The 23,567-nt window shown below is 47.2% G+C and overlaps 1 protein-coding gene across 11 annotated transcripts in view; it reads left to right on the forward strand.

Annotated features, from left to right (window-relative positions):
- LOC144142835 (ras guanyl-releasing protein 3-like) overlaps positions 1-23,567 on the forward strand; it is a 108,766-nt gene that overhangs the window by 21,011 nt on the left and 64,188 nt on the right. For 4 of the 11 annotated variants that reach the window (XM_077674621.1, XM_077674615.1, XM_077674619.1 and 1 more), the window contains exon 1: positions 22,921-23,222. The exons of 2 other annotated variants lie outside the window; for them this stretch is intronic. The gene's annotated coding sequence lies outside the window, so the exon portion shown is untranslated. Of the gene's footprint in view, positions 1-21,429; positions 21,588-22,169; positions 22,886-22,920; positions 23,223-23,567 lie in introns of those variants that run through there. 5 more of the 11 variants (XM_077674617.1, XM_077674612.1, XM_077674620.1 and 2 more) reach the window with 3 other exon arrangements.

Raw genomic sequence — 23,567 nt, forward strand, 5'->3', positions numbered from 1 at the left:
CGTCGCTGCCGTTCGTGCAAAGGAAGCGGCAGCTAAACGATAGCGGAGCGAGGCCGGGAGGGAGAGGAACCCGACCCTGCGAGACCACTGCGCCCTCTGTCGGTGGGCGTGGGAACTGTTTTTTACGAGGCCGCAGGCGGCGAGCCCATTGCGTCCCCTATCGGTGGGTTTGGGAACCTGTTATTACGCCTGTGTGACGCACGACCTACAGCAGACTTACGAAAAGGCTCGATCCCAGTCTAAAATAACAACAGGAATACCACAAAAACCTAACAAGAATTTCTGTCGTACGACAAAAAACTTTGTTGTGACAACAGAAGTCGTGTTGTTACGACAAAGCCATCTGTTACGACACACATTCCTGTCGTAACGACAAAGTCAATTTTGTCAACGAATAACATTCCTGTAGTCACAACAGAACTGCCATTTACGCTACTCTTTACAATGAGCAAGAACATTGAAATCATGTGCAACTACTCATAGAACATCCGGATCACAAGACAGGAATTCCGCAAGACAGAACATCAAGATCATGACAGGAGTACGACACACGACAGAACACCAGAATCACGACACAACAAGAATATGACAAGGCGGCAGTACGACTCGCGAAAATACGACAAAGTGCAGAAAATTTTCATGTCGTCATCTTCTACGGGGGACCTACAACAGGTCCGCTGTTAAGTTTTCGATAGGTAACGACTCATCCGTGAGAAGTGCTATCATGACATCCGCCTGTAAGGTTGGCTTTCTTTCTTTGCGTACGTGCATGCGGCGAAAAACTATTAACAGGGGCTTTTCTAGATTGGACGGCCCGCGGTGACGATTCTTGGTAGCTTCTTGTATGCAACTTTTGGAGAAAAAAATTTTGCACTGTCTAGGTACTCTCGAACAGACCTTGTGAAAGCATCAACGGATGAGAAAGTATGTGCAGGATGGGGTTTTCTTCGTATAAGGTCCGAAGATGGAACAAGGTAACGGTGGTCGTCAACTGCGGTTTGATCAACGCCAAAGATTCCACGAAGTGAGGGAGCGAGCTGCACTGCCTGTAACTGCTGTGGAATTTAAAGGTCGTTAACTTTGTGCAGTGACTCCTATTACGCAGGCTGTTGAAGGCCATCTTGTGTTATTGTTCGATATCAGGATAAAAGGGTTGAAAAAGAACCAGTGGGTGCGTCCAAAATTGGGATGCCGGTTGCGGGTGTACGAATCACAAGATGGCCTTCTTGTGATTTGACGTTTACAACCGAGTAATGGGCTCGTAAAAGCACAATTTGTGATTTAAATTTTGCCTCTTTCGATACCGGTTGTGTATCATTGTATGGCGATAGAAAGAATTAAAGCAAGGAGGAAAGAACGGAAGAAATATAGAAAGGCAATTTAAAAAAAACCATCACACAGGGATGCTGAGAATTGCAGTGTCAGCTAAATTTTTGATTGATTGGAATTACTGGTTTTGTGAAATTGGCTGAATGACTCACTGGAATTGTCACGTACCGTGGACCCTCATTCATAGTAATCAGCACGGTTTTATACCTGCCCGGTCCGTCGAATCAAACCTTGCCTGCTTTCTGAGTGACGCCAGCAAGTACATACTTTCACGTCAACAAATGGATGCCATCTACTTCGACTGCAGCAAGGCCTTCGACCGCGTAAACCATGATTTGCTCCTTCGCAAACTGTCTGCTTATGGCTTGGCTCCTGCTTTCTGCGAGTGGTTTGCAACCTACCTCAAACAAAGAACAAACTTTGTTCAGTACGCTGGTGCTAAGTCTCGCAGCTTCACTGTACCGTCCGGAGTTCCCCAGGGCTCTATTCTCGGTCCTTTATTGTTTAACTTATTTGTGAATGATGTGCAGTTAATTATAAAGCATTCAGCTCTATTGCAGTTTGCAGACGGCATGAAACTCTATCGCGCAGTGGGATCACAGGCGGACTGCGCCCAGCTTCAACGCGACGTACAAGCAATCTCCCTCTGGTGCAAAACTAACTACTTAGATTTGAATTCATTGAAGACCGTTACAATTACATACACTCGAAAAACCTCTCCTTTAACCTTCCCATACCACCTCGACTCTCTGACGATAAGAAGAGTAAGCGAAACACGTGATTTGGGCGTTCTGATGGATTCGAAACTACGATTCACACCGCATGTTAACTACCTCGCACGCTCATCTCTTCGGACTTTGGGCGCTATCTCTCGTGCAACAAGGGACTTCTCCGGAGGTTCGTGTTTCCTTGCTCTGTACAAAGCCCTTGTACTCCCAAATCTGGAGTTTGCATCGGCAGTCTGGAACTGCATGAGTGCGTCGTCGTCTTTGCGCTTGGAAAGGGTTCAGAAAAAGTTCACGCGCATCTTCTCTCGCCGCTACATCCTACACGAGAAATACGCTTACAAGGATGTCATCAAGCGGCTGAAGCTCGAAGAACTGCAATCTAGACGCACAAACCGCGATTTAGTGTTTTTGTTCAAGTGTATCCACTCCAGATTCGACAGCCCGAAATTAGTGAGCTCTGTTCGGCTAAGGGCACCAATTCGAGCTCTCCGACCCCACCTTTGCTTCGATGTGACCACCTCAGAGATGCTGTCTCCAGTGTGCCGTGTGCAACGTGTGTTTAATGATGACTTTCGTGCATCTTTGGACGTCTTTTCCGGCAATGTTAACTCTTTTAAACGCGCCCTGAAAAATGCATGCATTTGAAGCCGCTGTTGCCCATTCAGTATGGTATAGAAGTTATCTCGTGTTCGTGTTTTCCGTTCCCTTCCCATTTTCTACAGTTGCACCGTTTGCCGTACACATACTCCCGTGTACCTATGTATGTGTGTCCGCACGTGTGTGTGCATGCATGCACGTGCGCATTTGCCTGCACTTGTTCACCTTCACATGCACCCGCGTGGGCATGCGTGTATGTATGTTTTGTTTGCACTCACGAGCGTATGTGCCGTGCATACATATAAATTTTGCTTTATATGTACTTATTTCCAGTATCCATGTTACCGAGTAAGTTACGACGGTGGATTGTACTGAACTTGTGTGTATGCCAATGTTCTTTGTAGTATACCTTGTCACAAGCCCTGTCTCAGCGCGTGCTAATGTACCTGACTGTAATCTTAATTCCTTAAATGTATAAATTGAGTGTGTGTGTGTGCGTGTGTGTGTGTGTGTGTGTGTGTGTGTGTGTGCGTGTGTGTGTGTGTGCGTGCGCGCATGCGTGCGTGCTTACGTGTGTGTGAGTGCGTGTGCGTGCCTGCGAGCACGCGCGTGTGCGGTGGTACTATGTACTTTGTGACCCCTGCACTTCATAACCAGTCTCCATGTTTTACCGTTTGTTTATCTGTGTGTCGCCCTGTCCTTTTTGTGTGCACCACCCAAGAAGGCCTAGTGCTGGTGGTGGGCATCACCCAATAAACAATAAACAAACAATAAACAATACCACACGAGAGTATGGAGGGATTGTATTGGATAGAAACGAATTTTTGGTGCTGCGTCCGACGCCATTGCAGCAACTTCGACAACAGCTCCTTCTACACAAAGCTCCCCGATCGTATTTAGCCTGGTTTATAGAAAGAAGGTGAGCGTCAAAGGTTTGCTTGTAGATCGGGAGTGTGCAAAACTTCTGAACCATGGCCGACAAGACAAGCTTGTCGGTTATTCTTTGCAGGTCTCGACAGCGTCAAAGCCGGTGAGGTGGCCCTACATTACCTGGGGATTTCCGACAGGCCCTGCTTCCGGGCCGGTGGGGAAAACACGCTTCGACCTTTCGCTGCCCCGAGCACCGTGCGCTGACGCACCTAAGTCCTAATCACCAATCGCTTTTAGCGCGATCAGAGAGAAGCGCGGACCGTAGCGGAGAGGGGCCACAAGCTGACGCTGCGCCCCGCACGCCCGAATGTGTATGTGTCGACACCGGAGCATAACCCCTTGCGACTGGGGCGGCGCTATTTTTAGCCCCCGTGAAGTCGGAAATAGCAAAGGCGGAGGGGAGGAGGAGACGTGGTGGAGGGTTTCAGCGCTAGCTGCTATGGTGGTGCCCGGGGAGCAAATCGATACCGCCAGCTATTACGACGTCGGTAGACACAGTGTGAGCCGTAGCGGCTCTTCCAACCCGCTCGGAAAGCGTCTTCCGAGCACTGCTTGCTGTCGCGAAGGGAGGGATTCGGCTTCCCTTGAAGGAGGACGTTGTTGCTGCGGAACAAACATGGGCGTTGCGTGCGTGTGACGGCCGGCTCGTCGTGTTTTCGATGGGGGTAGTGTCGGGTCGTTGTGGAGACACTTTCGCTAATGCGGGGACGCTGCACTCCGGGGTAGCCGATGTGGTCTGAGAAGTGGTGGCGCGGGAAGGAAAGGGGGGTTGGAAGTTGCGCTCTTGCGCACAACGAGGGGCAGATGATTTTGGTGGTGGCGTGTGTAATCGTCCTATCGTCCCGTACACAGGTTCTTCGACTTGTTTTTCGCGCGTGATTACCATCAGGACGATGATTTAGGCCTTGACCACACCTGTGTCCATCTTTTGTAGTGGCCTGTTGGATGTTTGAAAGCAAAACTTACACGTATGGTTGCCTTATCGGGAGATGCCAAATTTTCGGTATCTATTTCCGGTAATTGTTTAGTATGACTCCTTCCCGCTCGGAAAAAACAGCTAGGGGTAAAAACATTTTGTCTCCATCCCGCCATGCAAAAGTGGATGTCCAGAAAAGCCGTTGTAAACCACTACAAATGGTGGTGGAGGGGAGGGAATGAAATGTTTCTTGTCGTCTCAGTGGGCTTGTCGCTTGCGCTTGGCTAGTGTCACCAGATAAGGACATGTCGGCACTTTTTTCTCCTATTGCGCCATGCCGCCTTGATCATTGGCCAGTTCGCATTGCGTGAATTTTGTTTACAGTGCGAGGGTCCATGGTCGCCGCCATTTTGTTGTTTAAGCGTTTTAGTCGGTCAACTCTGCTAGGCTAAGCTTGTCCTCCCTGCCCAAAGATGCTTGCCCAAAGATGCCGTTTTGCTGCATCTTTAGTGTTGTTAACAAACGACCCGGTCGGAGTTAACGGCGAGGCAGTAGATGCGGCAGTCTCGCAGCACTGATAAACGCCAAAACGGCCGCCGTTGCTGATTGCGTGCCTCAGTGATGGTTATCTAAGGCCGTGCTCTGCCTGTTGCCGCAGCTGAAGTAATCAATTTAAGGAATGACGTCATTTCACGTCTCAGCCAACCGAACTGCCTGACACGCCGTTTTTTTTTACGTCGATAGATTACGATATGACTTTTGCGTGGGTAGTCTGGACATAGTCTTATCTACTGACACTTCGCTTGCCTTATCTGGCGGCAAATGCTGCGTCCTGCCTAGCCCGACGCATGCGCTCGGTGTCTTGGGAAAGAACTGCTCTATCTAGTGGCACTAGTCCTGCCTAACTTTCAAAGATAATATGCAAACATGATACTTACCAGGAACACATAATGGGGGACCCTTTGTTCAGACACCTTATCATCCATGATGTGGTTTCAATGCTTGTCGTGTGGTTTCCTTTTTTGAGCGCTATGCTGTATGCCTGATTAGCCTAACCCATGCGCTCGGCCTCTTATACCTTGGCGTCTTCGCGTTTTTGCCCGCGGAGACGAAACCGTTGGGGGTTAGAGGTGTACAGCTTTCCTGTAAAAGTTTCTGTGCTATAGCACTGATACGGTCCGTCTTCATTTTACTGCGACCATCTGTCCGCCCACTGGTGATGGCCGTCTATCATCGAGATTTTCCAGGGGTGAATGATGACCTACTAATTTCCTGTCAATGATCAACGAGCGAGCGGACACATTATGTTACGTACCAGTAACTGTTGAAATTTATCGTCCGCCTGGTTCGGGCGATTGACGGGCGGACGGATGGACGGACGGGAAAGATACACCAAAATTTAAGGGTTTAGCAAACTTAGCAAATACTATCGGTGTTTATTTAAAAATAAAGAAGTATGTAGTACATAGTTTTGGAACCATCACCAAAAGAGCCCACATTCATCCGTTGTTAATCACCCATGTTTTCTCCAGAAGGGCCGCAATATGCTAAAAAAGGGCGTCTGGTTCCTGGTTCACGTCTTATGCCTGTGCTAAACGGCAACTTAAAACTGACGTTGAACGCTCACTTACAGGTGCCCCCCCCCCCCCCCCCCCCCGTATTTACAACTTAGCACTCGCGGGACAATTGGTTCAAAGACCTTCGGAAGGCCTTTTAAACAGCCTTGTAGCACAGGTATTACTCGATCGGCTTAAGCTCTGCAATCGGGGACCGTCTACACAGCCGACACTCCAAACGCCACTAATGCAATTAACCTTTGATTTGCGGAACAAGTTATGTATTGTAGAGTATGTAGGTGCTCTGGAAAACAAGTTTGTGTTAAGAGCGCTTAGGCCTATAGACGGACTGGGGCGATGTTGTTTTTCATTAATGTGTAGAAGGAAAAGTAGTGGCCGTAGTATACATCCTTGAGGCACACCTGCACATGTAGTGTCACATTCATAAGGTTTAACTTTCAGAGTGGCAAATTACAAGTAATTGGAGAGCAGTCCCTACAAGGCTGCAAGGCGTCAGTTTTCGCAGTAAAAAGGTTGCGGTGAACTGACTATAACACCTTTTAAATCTAAAATCAACCGATGTGATATCGCTTTCAATTACGGATTCCCGGGCAAGTTGGTGTTATTTCTCGAAAAATTCATAGTGTATACAGACGACCGACAAAAGAAAAGCAACACATAGCAATAGTCCGGTGTTCTGTCTCCTCTATCCTTGTCCGTATGCATTATGAAGTTTTTAATGTTATTGTTTTGTCGGTCTATACCTGAGCCGCATTTGTTTTTCGGGGAGCTACTGTTTAGTCGTTTGGTTACAAAAGTAGGAAACAATTCCGACTGCAGAGTAGGTAAAGATTTAACATATTTGTCTTCAATATTGTGACCCTGACACTACAATGGTTTTTCAAATTGTTTATAGCACAACCTCGTATGAAGTTGTAGCAGGGGCGTATGCTGATAATTGCAATAATTTGACCTGCAATAATTTGCCAAGTAACTAAAAAAAACACAGTATTACAGAGTTTCTCGAACATGTCAATGAAGATGTTGTAGCATAAAGGGCAATCCTTTTCATTATCACGGCATGCCTGATCCTGCTATGATTTGTCATAAAACTTTAACTGCTTGTAATTATCTGTGCCAATTGACACGATGATTTACAAAGTGTTCTCGTACGCGGGAGCAAAGAAAAGGCCAGAAGTTACTGGCATCACAGGCCGGAACTCCCTGCTTTTTATTGTAGTCACTGGAATGTCTACAGTAAAGGTTAATGTTGTAGCGTAGTCTGAGGTTAATGTGCATACCAGTATTGATTATATCGCAACAACTACAATTAGTCACTGAGCAGAGAAAATTTCCCGGACATGTCACTTTCCAAGTGCTTGTCAAGTCACTCAAGATCATTGTACGCTTCCCCGGTATCGCTAATAATGTGAAGTCCTTGTATTTGGGGCATGTTCGAAATGCCTTGTTGAGACTGCTGCGCGCGGAAAATCTGCCGCATGTTCCTCGAAGAGCTCATAACGACTCGACTCGGAGCACCAAGGACTCTGGTAAGTCATATTTTTTGTACTTAGTCCAGGGTTCGACGGAAGTCCGTCTGGTCAGGTGGTAAGTTCATAACGAAATTGCAGTCACTGACCAAGTCAAAAGAATAAAATTGACGTTTCGGATCCCCTACGGAATGGTTGTTCACAATGTGAACAAGGATTCAATTTTTTGTGCTAGTCCTTTACCACCTAGCAATTCACTGTGGCGTGATGCGCCAAATTCAGCGTAAATCACGCGCCCATGACCCAAAGCACTCGCCAGATGCCAGCTCTACGATCTGTAAAGAAGTAGGGCTTAGTCTTTGTTTCCTACTTGAGCTAAATATCTCACAACCTCATCTAGTGTACCGTAATGCGACAGACGTGTATATTTCTGAACAAAGCCTTGGTTTAGTAATTAGTTCGTTGCCTTTAATTTGGGGAGTTGGTAGTATGCTTGTTTTATTACTGCGAGAACATCACGGAAGGGGGATCGTTATCAAAACTTCCGTAATTGTTATGTACACATTTAATGTGCTACTTCTACAGTTTTAATTTTACGCACCACAGATATATTGAAAGCTTATTTAACGCTCTCGAATTAAACAAACGCATTGAAAGCCTTTCTCTGAGGAAAAACTTGAGATTTGTTTTCTCTCTTCGTGCTCTAGAGCATGCTCTCGGTTCTTAGAACAGTGTTGACACTTTTCGTGGGCTCATATTTACCACAAGAAAAGAATTTTGGTTACCTTTATGTAGGAATTGCACGGAATTTTAGTTGTTACACTTTATTGTGTGTATTTTTGTTAGTTGATTTGAAAACTTGTGATGCTTCTTCTAGCCCTGGATATCAAGAAAGCTGTTTAGGAGATGTCGCCACACAGCGTGTCCACGCAAGCCGGTCCGTTATGTCACATTTCGAGCAATTACCCACTTCTGGCGGGTAGCTAATAATGTAGCTGGGACTATATTCCCTGCGTTTTAATGTAGTTTCACTGTCATTAAACTGAAAAAAAGGGTTTTAAATGCTTTGTTTGTAAAGTTTTGTAAGACAAAGGAAGGAAGACGGCTCCAGGCAGCCACCGGTTTTCAGGCAGGCATCCTGGTTGCACCACAAATATGCTCTGTGGGCTTATAGAGCTAAGTGTAGCATAACAGAAAAAAATGTGACATTTGAATCCTTCAGAACAACTTCAGTGCAGAATGTTAAAAGCGACCCGCCACGGTGGCTCAGTGACTAAGGCGTTGCGCTGCTGAGCACGAGGTCGCGGGTTCGATTCCCGGCCGCGGCGTCCCCTTTTCTGATGGCGGCGAAAAGCAAAAACGCCCGTGTGTGCGAGATTTCGGCGCACGTTAAAGATCCCCAGGTGGTCAAAATTAATCCGGAGTCCTCCACTACGGCGCGCCTCATCGCCTGCGTTGCGTCGGCGCGTTAAATCCTACAATCAGTCAATGTTGATTGATTGATTGAATGTTTATTAGCAGGGTTAAATGTTAAAGGGTTGCTGGGGGTAAAATCCCATTTTCGGTGCAAGGCACATGTTTATTTCATCCAGTATGTCGCTGATAGGAGGAGTAAGCTTATGATTCAACTTTCTCGTGGTAATATGTCCAGGCAAAAAGGGAGATAAGTGATCCTACTCTTGAGGGGCACAGCATTTGGTGTCGGAGTCATGAGAAAAGAAAATGCATTGCTGATACCATTACTTCATGCAGAGATAGCGGCATTCAATATGCTGCTGACTGACAAGAAATGCGGCCAAGGAGAGGGATGATTGACGTGCTGCTATCAACCACGCTGACCAAAACTATAGTTGCCCTGCGTGTAATTCTGTCAGCACGAATAAATTATTGTATGCGACCAAAAGGTAGAAACTAGGGAACGAAGTTACAATGCTCTTTCCTCTGCTCCTTTCATTAAACATGTACCCTGGGAGAGCGTTCTAAATTTTCCAATTAAGATGTTTTCTATGTATGAAGGAGAAAACTAGAAAACTAATGCGTTTAATGTGACTGCAAGTCATGCCTCCATAGGTTTGTTGTCGGAGCAGGCGGCAGCAGCGTCGTGGGTACGGTGGATGGTTTATCCGAAATGTATAAACTATATAAACATCGGAAGGATTTGCAGATGCAGAGAGAGAGAGAGAGAGAGGAGAGAGAGAGAGAGAGAGAGAGAGAGAGAGAGAGAGAGAGAGAGAGAGAGAGAGAGAGAGAGAGAGAGAGAGAGAGAGAGAGAGAGAGAGAAAAGTAAAGGGGACATGCCTGCCAATCTCTGCCAGTTTTGTCACGCACAACCTTGCCTGTCGATTCTGCCGTGTGAATATCTAACATTTTCACAGCGCACTACAAAGAGAACGAACAATACGAGCGCTGTTTGTTGCGCTGCGCAGCAAATATTTGTAGTGTAATACCAACAAGCCCATTTGTTTCTTAGCGTGACTACCTCTGTAGACGCAGCCCTAATGTCCACTTGTCAGCAATGAGGGTAGTAATCTGATCATATTTAGCACGTGAGTTGCACCACAAACACATTTAATGTGTTCGGGGTGTAAGTATCGCTTATTCTGAGTTTATCCACTTTTGCCAGCATGCGGTGGGCATTTTGTGTGCGCACCGAAAGAAAGAAGCAGTCCAACTTCTGCCTGCTGTTTTTTAGTGTTGACACGTTGCATAACTTCACTGATGTCTTGTTTTCTGTTGAGATTGCGCCTCCAGATATATAATGACAATACCCCATTAGTTCATCTTAGGGTGTTTTCTTCATTCAAAAGTAGTCTGTTATAGAAGTGCCGTCAAAACAACGTTCTAACGAGGCGGACTACAAAGGCTTAACTTTAGCCTCATACCCGGAATATCGGGTGCTGTGCGGACAATATATGCTAGGTTTGCAGAAGTTCACTACAGGCCCTTTTTAACAGCAGAGCTGTTATTACTGGCCCTTAGTTCGCCGTTGCCGGAAATAAATATCAAGAAAATGGTGAGCGCTCGTGAGCGCGTGCCCCGAGCAGTGGCTTTAGCAAAAAAAGAATTCCAGTGCTCTCGTCAAGCGCTACCGCGCATGTAAAAAAAATCAAGGGCTAATGCTGAAGTCGAAAACACACACTGTTTGGGAGAGGTCACCGTGGTCGTCACATTCTCTAGAAGCCATTATGGATAATGGTAGGCATGGCTACGAATGTGCCAAACCTTCATGAGACGACTTGTAGATCCCGCCATCGCTGCCTCGAGTTGATGACGAAAAGCTGGTGGAAGCCCATAATGCTGAGGATGACTTTGCGTCCACCACTCGCCGCAAAGAAGGCGACGACCTCTTCGATTCATATGACGATTACTGGCAGCGCAACAATGCTAATAAACAATGATACTGAAACTTAACTATCCGTCTGGCAATTCTCACCTACAACAGCTCCGCCATTCAGGTCTTGCGAGTGACAGCAAGCTTCCCTGAAATTTTTAAACAATTACAATGTTAGCCCTCATTCCCACAGCCATTTTTCACCCCGTCACGTCACCGTCATATCACCGTCTTCTGTCATGGGCGCCGTTTTATGTGCGATGCACTTCTTAAGCGACCCTGAACCTGCGTCCACCGGCGATGTCCGCATAGCATACCCACGTGGGGGATTGGCCAGGAATCTCCTCGTCTTCCTTGGCAACGGGGGGAGATGGGCGCGCGCTGCCTGGCCGCTGACATGGCACATACCCACGTGGGGGATTGGTCAGGAATCGGGCGTGAGAAGGGCTAATGCACCCGCTTAAAGGAGTACTGACACGAAATTTCAAAGCTCAGATCCGCTCTAGCAATCAAGTACAACGACAACACAAATAGGTGTCTGTGAATAAATGCATCTTTCTTTCTTTGTAGTTGTGTGTGTGTGTGATCTCTCTTTCGCGAACATTACCGAACCGCGCAAATTCAACTCGTGCATTCGCACTTTCACATTCTTCCCCTCGGGAAAATGCGGGGAATTTTTCGGCCGATTTCTCGCTGTAAATGGTGCGACGGTGACGGGAGGCCGAGCTCTACGTTTTCGTCACGTCTACGTGACGGGACCATGCCCCGCACTAAACCAGCTAATCAGAAAACAAATTTTTACGGCTAAAAAGTGAGCACAAACGATTTTCTTTACTTTTCAGATTAAGCACGCTCAATTCTAGGCTAAACTGATCACTAGGCAGACGACCCTGTAATCTGACGGAGAGCTCCAGCACGAACGCTACTCGTTTACGTCGCCGCCGCGGTTTCTTGACGTGACTGTGTCGTGACGGAGAAAGTGACGGCTGTGTGAACGAGGGCTTAGATATTCGCCACTTGTAGCTTAGCCACATGTGCCGCGTATTAGGAAAACATTTATCCTAGCATATTTTTGTTGTACTGGGCCTTCCCAATTGTTCTAAACCCGTTTCACAATCGCCCTTTGTGCAACTCGCGTTTTCTGCATGAGTTGTGAAAAAGAACCGGCTTCAGAATGCACTGTTCGGAGAAGCTAGAGGATTGAGCAAGCTTCGCGGTAACGTCAAGTTTTTGCACCGTTTGTCAACGTTCTGGAACTTTTTGCATCGCTTGCCCTGTTTGACAGACACAGAGACTGATGTTTCGCACAAAGGTCATACTTCTGGTTATAGACTAGGAATTTAGCAGGTGCATTCGTCCCGTAATGTGTAGGCACTTAATAACACGTTATTCTTTGAAATTTAAAAAAATATGTTTTGAAGAGAAAGGATAAACATGCTTTTAGGCAACCCTTAACGTAGGCGTACAAAGGGCTGGAATTGTTTTATGCACCAAATATGAGTCACGCGACTGCACAAAATGTCGATTGAAAATTTTTTGTAGTTGACAGAGGATTGCATTCTCCGTGGTCGGTTCTATGCGGCTTGCTCTTGAGCGATCATTCTCAGGAGCCTTGTGATCCATTCACCGTAAGGGAAACATGTAAGGGTTGTGCTCGTCAAGCTGCTGCACTGCGGCTTTTTGTTCTTGTCGCAACAGACTTTTATGAAAAGAAGGCTAAATAAAATGTTGATTGATATGACAAAAAAAAAATTGGTCACGGTGACTAGATAATTGCGTCAAATTTTACGTACATGCTTTTTTCGTTATACGTATCTGTGTATTTTCTTTTACCTAAGAACAATTGAGTAACATGGAAGCATGGTTTTATCATGTTTTTATTTTTAGCAAGTACGCGTCAAGCCGAGAAAAATTGCTACTAAAAATTGGTAATGATCACGGCATATTTATGCGGGGTTTCTGGCATCAAAATCTTGGCACCCAAAGTGTAGTCATTGAAATTGATATATATGCCTTATCTACACAGTAAGAACAAGCCAGCAGGGTAAACGTCTTTTGCTAGGGTGGCCTGATAATGTCACAAGCACTTGGCCCTGGTTAAGCTTGCGGTATTTGTTGCGGGAGAAGAAACCCCACGGCCGCAGCGACCAGCATTTCGCTGTACAGCCCGAGAACGAATTGTGGCTCTATCACTTCCTCCATCAGGTGCCGCTACCCTTTCCTTCGCCGTCGCAGCCAGGAAGCTTTGCAGTCCATACTTGTTTTCATTGCGACATTATCTGGTCACTCGCACGCACCCGCCACAAAGTGTTTCACTTCCTATAAATATTCTTGCTTCTGGGCCTTATCTAGCTGTGTGAACGTGAAAGTTGAATAAATTAAGACATTGTATTCTGATATGAATCATTATGCAAGTACCGGCCTTCCTATGTGATAACAGCCTTATGGTTCACTACTTAAGCGCTTCGTGTTGTTTGTGAGTAGCATAACCTATTGTATTCTTCCCAAGCAATGCCACAGAGGGTGTGCTGCAGCATGGCTCAATACAGTTAACAAGCACACTGGGTTCTTGGGACAAAGCTGTGCATGTGATTCCTGTCACATGAAACGGACTATGCAACACTTCCGATAAACGCTTTCACATCTTCCTCCGCGTATGAAATTCTGAAACTATAGTCATCACCAGCACGTAGCGAAACTAGGTCATTTGCTCGTTGCAGAAGACCCACCTTCCGTTTTTGGTTTGCTTTTGTGGCTTTCTTTTTAAGGTGACTATCGACAGCGTAGCCATAACTGAGACTGACTGGGTGAACAGCATGATGAAAAGCGGGCCATGCTGTTTAAGTTGACAGAAGATGTAGGTGAGAGGGTACTTCATACACTTGCGTTAAACCACAAAACTTCTTGGAAAGGAAATTCGTACGCAGGAAGTTTTTTGAAACATCACAGACAGCCGCCTTAGCAGTACTCAGACGGCCGTGTCAAAACTGCTTGCATAATTATCCTCCATCCTCCAGAATCACAGATGCTTCAAAAACCACCACAACCGTATGCTGTGCTGCAAATGGCCCCCTACTTAATATATCCAAACAATGAACAGGAACACAAGTATATTCACTGCAGAGGCGCACGGTATTCTACTGGCTTTGAACCACATTCTTCGAAACAAAGTTAAGAAGTCAGTTATATACACAGACTCTCTCAGTGTCGTCTCAAATCTTGCATCTCGGAAGATGAGTAGAAACCCTACTTTTAATTGTGTTTTAAGAGCTCTCCACTCTGCTTATGGCCTGAAACTCATTGTCACAGTCTGCTGGGTTCCTGGCCACTGCGGCATTCCTGGAAATGAAGCTGCTGACCGTAGTGCTGCAGCTGCCGCCCTTCGAAGCAGCATAGACTGAAACAAGGTCCCATATCAAGATCTGAAACCTTTTGTAAATAGAAAGCGGCGGGACCACTGGCAGCAACAATGGGACAGAGAAGTAGAGAACAAACTACATGTCGTTAAACCCAAAATAGAAAAGCCCCCTGCTGAAAAACATGACAGATTTGTGGAGGTAGCCCTATGCAGATTGAGAATTGGCCACACACACATTACACACTCATACCTTTTAACGGACGCAAACAAGCCACACTGTCATCGGCGTGGGGGGCAGCTCTCAGTTCTGCACATGCTCATTGAATGCAAGATGTGCAACACAGAGAGAAAACGTCACTTTCAAGAAATATACACTCATTGCATACCCTTGCACCCTTCATTATTTTTAGCAGATAGTCCCATGTTTTCTTACAGAAAAGTCTTTAATTACCTTGCCGATGTTGACTTCTTGAAGTACATAACATACTCCCCATGATCTCACTTGGCCTCATGTTCCGTCACAAAACAATGGCGGTATTGTGGAATTTTTAACACCTTGCATACCAATATTTCTTACTTTTAATTATGGCCCTATACACCAACTTCCATAGTTTAATTTTGATGTAGTGGATTTTTTACACATTCCATTTTAATATTGCCTCATAGCATCCCACCATTGTCATGGCGCTCTTTGCCCTCGTCGGCCTTGCGCCATAAAACCCTAAATCATCATCATCTCCATCCTCCAGAAGTTTGACGTTGTGCAGACGACGTTTAGATTTATAATTGTGGTTTTTGCGTTTCATACGACTGCATGGACCAGAAGTGTCACGCCGATTGCATTTCCACGACACAGTCTGCCATTAGCTTCATTACTTCTCAACAAGCCAGCAGTCACTATATGCAGAGGCACAGTAGTAAGGGTAACAAATTTTATTGCAGAAAGCGCGCGATTTGTGTGCCGCAGTAAGCGGGCAACGTCCCAAGTCTAGGATGCCATGGTTCTCGGTTGCCCGCCTCGCTTTGTCCACCCGCCACAGTTGGCCCTCGGCGTCGGGGCTGGCCGGCTTGGCATCCCAATGCTCCTTGCTTGTTTGGGTAATAGGTGGTACGTCGGCGCCTGCACACTCCTACACCGTCTGGTACAAGGTGTTTGAGATGGAGTGGTATTTGCATCCGATGTAGTAGTTTTCTGGTTACAGAGCATGGTGTGAGGTGCCGAGTTTGTGCTCGTCTTGGCAGAACTGATCCGTACCTGCTGAGTTTAACGTGTGGTGGCACATACCACTTCATAATGCAAGCAACGCAAACACGACTGACTTTGTACTTGCTTGAGCAGAACTGGTCCTTTCGTGCTGAGTTTAATTTGTGGTGGCAGATACAACTTTACAATGCAAACAGCAGAAACACGACGGTCTTTGTACTTGCTTCAGCAGAACTGGTCCTTTCATGCTGAGTTTAATTTGTGGTGGCAGATACAACTTTATAATGCAAACAGCGCAAACCCGACGGACTTTGTACTCGCCTGAGCAGAACCCATCCTTTCCTGGTGAGTTTAATGTAGGTACCACTCCACAATGCAAACAGCGCAAACACGACAGACTTAGAAAAGCTGGGAGGAGACAGGACACGCGCGACTAGCAACTTTAATGTTAATCCACAGCAAAACATGTATAGGCGCATGAAAAGAACCGTGCGGAACGAAAACTTCACGTAGACATGCTGACTCTCTGAATCGTAATTTTCATGCGTCGTCTATATGTGTTCCCTGTAGATAGAAATTTCAGTTGCTAGTCAGCGCGTGTCCTGCCTCCCGTGCTTTTTATAACCGTCGTCTTTGCGCTGTTTGCATTATGAACCAGCACCGACCTGTCCAATTGGCAGTCATTCTGCAGGTACCTCTGCCCGCACAGCCGATGATGCCTCGTCAAGTCCTTGCACGTTCGTGCGATTCCGATCAGGGCATAGTCGCCAGTGGAGAGGCCGAGATAGGTGTTATGAAATAAAATAAACGGGCAAAGAATAGATTCGAACATCGAAAAGGAGCGGTAGTAAGCCTGTGGGAGAAGCTTTCAACCTGCAGTGGGCTTAAACAGGTCTGAGGCTGACAATTAAGTTAAAAAGGAACTACTCAAGACGATACATTCAAACATTATATACCTTATCAACAAAGTGGGGAAACAAATTTTTTAGGTCTTTCACTACTGACTTTGGTGCCATAGTTCTTACCAAAGCCTGGCTAACGGACCGAGGTATACTACTGCACTTTCAAGGATACAAAATGTCAACTATTTGTTTACAAAATCACGCAGATGGTGGCATTTTCATTTACATTATGGGTCATCTTGACCCATTCCATCAACAACAAAATAAGAAATTTACAAAAATATTGAATCTGGTTATCGATTGAATATTGCTCGTTCGCTGAAAGACCACCTGCTGGCACGTTTTCTGAACTCATGGCATTTTTTGATAATACTTTGGAAAGCTTCAGCTCCATGGCAGCGCTGATAGCGATTGTAGGTGACGCCAACATTGAGTCAAATTCGGATAACCTTCGGCAAGGAAGTTTGAAGGCGTTTTCATGCGCTTGCCTTCGAGAATATCGTCTTACTGCCCACTCGCGTAGCCACTGACACTGCGCGCGTTTTGCTGAGTACAAACAGAAAATACTGGTTTACAGTGGTGTTTTGTCATGTGGATTAAGTGATCATGTGCCACTCTTCGGTCATGTGCCTTTAACGATTAGAAAATATTACGGAAGCTTGAAGTTCTCAGTCAACCAAAATAAACAAGCAGTCGTTATAAACTTTTGTACGCCTCATCAAGCTTGAAAGTTCAGCCCCGAAATTTTAGTAAATGCGTCAGAGATGGCAAAATTACTTCCAAAAAGTAATTAAATTACATTACTCATTACTTTCCTAGAATTTTTTAAAATGTAATTAAATTAAATTAGAAATTACAGGTGGCCGAAAGTAATGACATTACACTACTATTACTTTTCAAAAGTAATAAAATTACTTTGAAATTACTTTGAAACGCATGAAGAGGGAACGAAGTGGCACGAGAAAGCAGGCAGAGCTCCCATCGAAGCGTTGTTTCCTCCGCGTTCGTAGAGTTCCAATGCCCAGAGACTCTCTGGGCATTGTAACTCTACTTGTTAAACTTTTCTTGGTCAACTTTTTATGCCGTAATAGAAGCGGACAGCTAGCGATATCATAGTCGAAAGTAATTGGGAAAGTAATGAGTAATTTCCATGAAATTACGGGCCTGAAGTAATTTATTACATTACTAAATTACAAACACGCAAAAGTAATTCATTGCATTACTCATTACAGTAGAAAGTAGTTTAATTACTGAAATTTTATTACTGCCAAGTCTGACATGCATTCTGAGTAAACACCTTGCTTTGAAATAGGCGTGTCAGTTTTGGCGCTTGCAACGCGCCAATCCGGAGCAGACCTGAGGAGTACAAGGCAAAGCAGGTGTGGTTGCCGTGTCAGCACCGGAATTTCTCTACCATCTTTTTGGAGGAAAATGCACCTAGACCGTTTGTATAAACACCAAGCAAAATGTACACACAAATGTGAAGACGGCACAACTGGTCTCACGCTCAATAAGGCGACAGCATATGTACTACGAGTAGCAAAGAAACAGCAAATTCAAATGTGAAGGGAATAGTGCAAGTGTTTCAATATGTGAAGCTTTTGAAAGGTCACGCGGTTGGTAGGTACTGCACTTACAATGGCAGATATTTGAGTGTGATAGAAGCGGTACTTACCCACTCTTTTAATTACGCCCCCGACATCGTGGCACACGCTTCATACTACGAGTATACTACGAAGACTACAAAGAAACATATTACAATCACGTAATCCTGTAGGAGGTTTCACCATCCCTATTCTAACCAGACTGCCAGCGGTGCAGCTCCCCACCTACGACATACCATCTCGCATTCTCCTGTCTACGTAATGTCAACCCTATTAACAACCCATCCCTTGAGCAGTGGGAGTCTGAAATAAGAAGCTCGGCATTGGAGCTTCAAGAAGCCCTGGTGCCATAGTTGCATACAGGAAAGTCTGGCGCCACTGTCAAGGAGAACCGCGCTTCAATGAACGTTGATTCATGCATCGGGCAAGCACGTTCGACTTGTCCTTAGCATGGCTCATGAACAGGCAAGAAAGTTGCCCCTGGCTACAAAAAAGCAACAATATTACTGTAAATGATTATTTAAAATTGTTTTGTTATTATGAAATTGACGCTCTAGAAAGATTTAGGTCTCAGGGATTATTGAGAAGCTTCATAAAAGATGAACGAGAAAGCGAGACGAAATTTTGTCATCGAGACGAAAAATGAGCCATGTGGCTAGCCCAGCAAAGTAAGCGAGGAACGTCGCTAGATGCAATGGTGACGCCCACGACGGCCCGCGACTGCAGCGCCAGATTTCCCTCTAGTGTATACTAGTATGAAACTCATGGTGCAACCGTGGCCTCCGCGATAGGCTGCCGGCGGCGCGCCGTTGCCGCCGGCAGCCGATCGCGGAGGCCGCGGTGCAACAACCCTTGGGTTCGGGACCGGCTCGTGTCCTCCTGGACAAAGGGGGCTGACCACGTCCCCGTTCCAATACACTCACGCTTAAATAAACGCTTATTCCTCGTCCTCCACAGGAAATAACATATTTTGAGAGTAATCAAATCGAAGTTATAACCAGCAGCTTCGCATTTACACTTGGCACGGAGTGGTGTGAAACTTCCTGCCGCAGGGACTTTTGTAGCAGCAAAAAGATTAAATTTTCAGAGATGTAAGAAGAGTTTTTCATGGTGTCGGGTCATGGAGTGTGCGAAAATTTTTCTTCAGCGTAAATGACGCGTGAGATCCAGTATTTAGATCAGCTGTTGTTAGCGTCGCACATTCCTTTGTCATGACCTTTCGAAAGCTTTACGCGTCTGGAATCTTTGCACCATCTCCCGTCAAAGCCTTTGCATTTGTTTGTTGTTACGTAGTATTTGTAGTATATGTATTATCGTCTTCAAGGCCAAAACCAGTTGTCGGGTGCACTGTCTACACACCTATGTGTTCGTCTTCGCGTGCTTTATTTCAGTCAATGTTCCAAGTGCAACCACCTCAAAACTATGCCCAACCAACTATGCCAGACTTCGCTCAAAGTAACGTTTCTTGCTTTCAACTTTATCTCTGTTTGTTTTTGTTTTCCTTGCATTATCCTTTTTTGTTTACAGTCCTTCGTTCGCGCCTCGCGCTCGGTTCTCGGAAGGTAAGGAATTCATTCTTACGTCACCGGCGGGATCGGGTGACGCACGTCAGACGTTTCGCAGGCTCTCGTCATTGTATACCATACAGGCGTTACTATGCGATGCAGCCACCGTCACCACTGTTGCCATCATGCTCAGGGTAGGCTCTAAGCACCTGACTTCTTAAGCGACGTCATGTTCTATTCCATGCGCTCTCTTCGTCATGTTGACGTGGCTTTCCACGCATGTCGTGTTCAGCGCAAAGAGGAAAAAAAAGACACCATTGCGTAGCGCGAAATTGAAATTACTATGGGATTTTTTCTTCCTTTGTACTTTCAAATTATTTACCTCCAAAGTACCCTCAAAATTACCGCCAAAACAACCCTCAAAAGCACCCTCAAAATTACTGTTGCATGCCACGAGAGCGTCGGCTCAATTCAACTGGGCTTTCAAGCGAACATTACTGCTGTTTTGGACACGTGCAGGTGAATTAGTGACTAAGGCCGTCTGATACGTAGCCCACGGCTGCTTTGCCGAATCTGAATCCAATCCAATCCTATCCAGGACAAAATTTTGGAGAGGGGGAAATACTAACGCACTGACTCGGTTCGGTGCACCTTAAAGAACGCTGGGTGGTTCAACTGAATTCAGGGACTCTTCTGAAACTATAAGGGAGCCCCAAAAGCTCGCGACGGATGTTTGAATTGCAGATGTTTGGACGGAAAATAGTGCATAATTCGCATCTCAGCCAAAGCTAATCCTTGTCTGACCGTGCCGTAGGCATGCGCGAGTTCTCTAATGCATGTCCAGTAATTATATAAAAGAAAATTGAGTATATGGCGTAGCTCCGCAGGCGCTTGTATCCTCAACCGTAGTGGATTAATTTTAGCTGCCTTGTTTCTAAAAGATGTATTTGTAAAAGAATGCAACATCACCTTGTCGGAAGTAGATAAGCGGCCATTGCGGCTGACATAGTCTGTTTGTTTTAAATTGGGGACATTCAAGCGTCGCAACTTATTCGCATGCGTGCGCGTTTGTAGGGAGCTCTGAAAAGGTGACATGAGATGCTTACATTGGAGCAATAGGAGAAAACCGAAAGCGTGCGAATAGCGCGCATCCGATGTTTCTGAGTACTTGCACGCACTGTGTGAACATGCACTCGTGCGTAACAATACGCTGGCCACCACACTCGTGTAGCCAGTTGAAGCGAACCGACTCTCTGCCATGACAGAGGCGTCCTATACACAGCCCACGCCATTAGCGCTCGTGCGTAGGGAAAACACGAGGTCACCCGCGCTATATTCCAACACGCCGCCTTTTCCGTCCAGTGTCGCCGGATATGCGGGCTTCCGCAACAAAGCCTTGTGCGCGTGTATATGCTTTTATGCGAGATAGAGCTGCAGCTAAAACGCATGTGTTTGCGCGTACGTCCCAAGCATGGCAACCAGGGCCGCAAAACCTTCAGGAAACGGCGACCCTGCGACGCCCGCCTTATTGCCCAGTTCTGCATTCGAAGCGATCTCTCGGTGTATTCTGTTTGCCCGTCCAGAGCAGTTTTGAGCAGTTCCTGGGCAATCCAAAACTGCCTTCCAAAGAATACGGAGCTCCTTCGTAGCAGTTCAGAGCCGTCATAAATGACACACAGAAGAGACCTTCTGCCAAGCTGCGTAGTAGACGACGCGAGGCTCCACGTTTCTTCTTTTTCGCGTAGAGGCGTTCATTTTGCTGCGGGCGCATTCCGGCAAGTGCGTCCTTACAAGCGAACGCGCGAGTGTCGCGACGAACGCGTGCGTGTATCGCCCTCTTCGCGCTGCATTGTCGAGCGTCGGCACTCGTCGCAGACGATCCACGCTGCAGACGTAAGCAAGCCGGGCTGCAGCCGAACAAGTAGCGAACAAGCAGACAAGCGCGGGCTGGGTTGTCATGGCAACGTAGCGCCGTCGCCTCTCCTTCTTGCCGGTCCCAGACCACGGGTTCCCGCCTCCATCGCTCTCCCCCTTGCCCCTGGGTTTCAGCGCGCGGCAGCCATCACAGCGTCTGGCCTCGGGGGCCCGCACACAAGCGTCGCGGCGTTTTTGTACACCGACACGACCATGCCCACAGGTGAGGCACGTTTAGCTGTGGTGACAGCAACCGCGGTCGCCTCTCGGCCTCGTTCGTGGCGCGCCGTCGGGGTTCCGATTCTCGGGTCTGGCCCGCTAACGATCCGGTGTTTTACCGCCTTGCGAGAGAGGGCTATCGACACAAGACGGCGTCTGGGAGCGCTGTGAAGTAAGCGCGGGCTCAGGTCTTCACCTGGTGGGTCTCTCTTTGTGAGGTGGAAGGGGGAACTTTTTCGGGTAACGAGTGCATGGTTCATGTTGCGGTGACATGCGGAGTGCTTCTTTAGCGATTCCCGGATGTTCACATACAAAGTTGGCTTTGCGTTGCAAAGCGGTGTGTCAGTCTCGGACAGGTGATACCTTTCGCGTGCAGTGCAACCTCGTCTCACTGAGCTCTCGTAAAGTTTGCTCAAAATGAAGAAAGAAGGAAAGTAAATGAGTGAATCGGGGTTGCAATAGAAAATTGGGCGGAAAATGTCTGGAGGCGTGTACCTGCTTGAGTGCGCAGCCGGTTGAGCTATTCCTAAGACAGCGCTGTTTCTGAGTGACACATACGCGCACTTACGAGCACAATGGTTCGAGTTTTGTTACTTTTTATTACTCGCCGTTGTTTTTGTTTCACTATCGCCATCGGCCTCATACGGAACGCGTCGACAAGTAACGGAACGGCGGCGTGGAGACGGTGCTGGAGACGCGACCGACTCAAGATGACTGCACCGGCTCTGTCTCCCTGAAGCCGTCGACGGTCGTCGAAGTCAACGCTCCCCGGTCGTGTATCGTCTTCTACCGGAGGAAGCAACGTGTCACCACGCTGGACAACCCAGTTTCCCGTCTACCTTATCGGGTCGTCGTCCACGTCTTCCCGGGCGCCAAAAACCGGGTCGCCCGTTCCCGACACCCCAGCGTGCATTGGCTTCCTCAGCGACGACGCTAGCGCCATCTCGGACGCATTCTCACCAAGTCGGCGTTGTCGCCGACGGGAATTCTCCCTCCCGGGTCGAAACCCAGCTGATGTGAACCTCGCAGATAACTGTGCGCGCGGGGTCGGGGCAGTGTGCGTGGTATTCACGACTGCGAGAATGCGAAGACGTCGACTGCGTGCGCCGACCGTGCTGTTCCGGAGGTCAGGTCACCGTTGCGGCGAGCTCGGAGGACTCGATCCATCGCAGCAGCGCCTCTTCCCGTGGACGCGGATTTCGGAGCGTTAGTGTTTTGTCACCGGTGCTTCAGCTCCGCAGTGACGGCGGGAACGCTCGGCAGAAGAGGCGGCGGTGACGTTTTTATACCACGCTGCGACGGGTGAGCGCTTTCATCGAACCGCGATCGGCGCCGTGCGCTCACAGCTGCTGCCCGCTTGACGCGCCATCGCCATATGTTGTACGTAGACGCTGCCGACGCCTGCGACGTTAGCACCTCTGTTTGCGCAGCTTTGGACCGATGGGAGCTGTGATCAAGCTCGCGTATGAACGTCGGCGCGGACGGTGATAAGCCGCGGCGCATTTTATTCCTCTTGCTTCCGGGCTTTTTTGTATCTGCCAGTTTCCTTTTTTGTTTGCGCGTTCGTGCGGTTTGTGTGTTCGCGGCGATGGATACCACACCAAAGATCTTCTGCAGCCAGAGTGCCTCGTCTTGAACCGTGAGTTCAAGTTGTTACGGGCTTGCCGCGAACGGGGATTAGGGGACTGTTTCTAGAAGGCGACCGGCACTATCTTATCGCGCCTTTACTGACAAGACAAAAATAAATCGAGAAACGATGTAATCTGCTTTTGGAAAGGGTGGAAGACATATCTAGATGTGTATCCGAAGGAGACATTGGCACGAAGACAGCCTTTCGGAACGAGCACAACTGTCGCACGCCCGCCCGCCCGGTAAAGCCGTTGAACAGAAGGTGATGACGCATCGTCGATTTTAAAGCGTCCAGCTCAGAGAAACGGAAAATTAAAATTGCTGGGCGTACGTTTATGGCTCGAATTGTTTAGAT

Source organism: Haemaphysalis longicornis, unplaced genomic scaffold (genome assembly GCF_048455015.1).
Source record: "Haemaphysalis longicornis isolate Haplotype H1 unplaced genomic scaffold, Haemaphysalis longicornis Haplotype H1 scaffold_6, whole genome shotgun sequence".
Lineage (NCBI taxonomy): Eukaryota > Metazoa > Arthropoda > Arachnida > Ixodida > Ixodidae > Haemaphysalis > Haemaphysalis longicornis.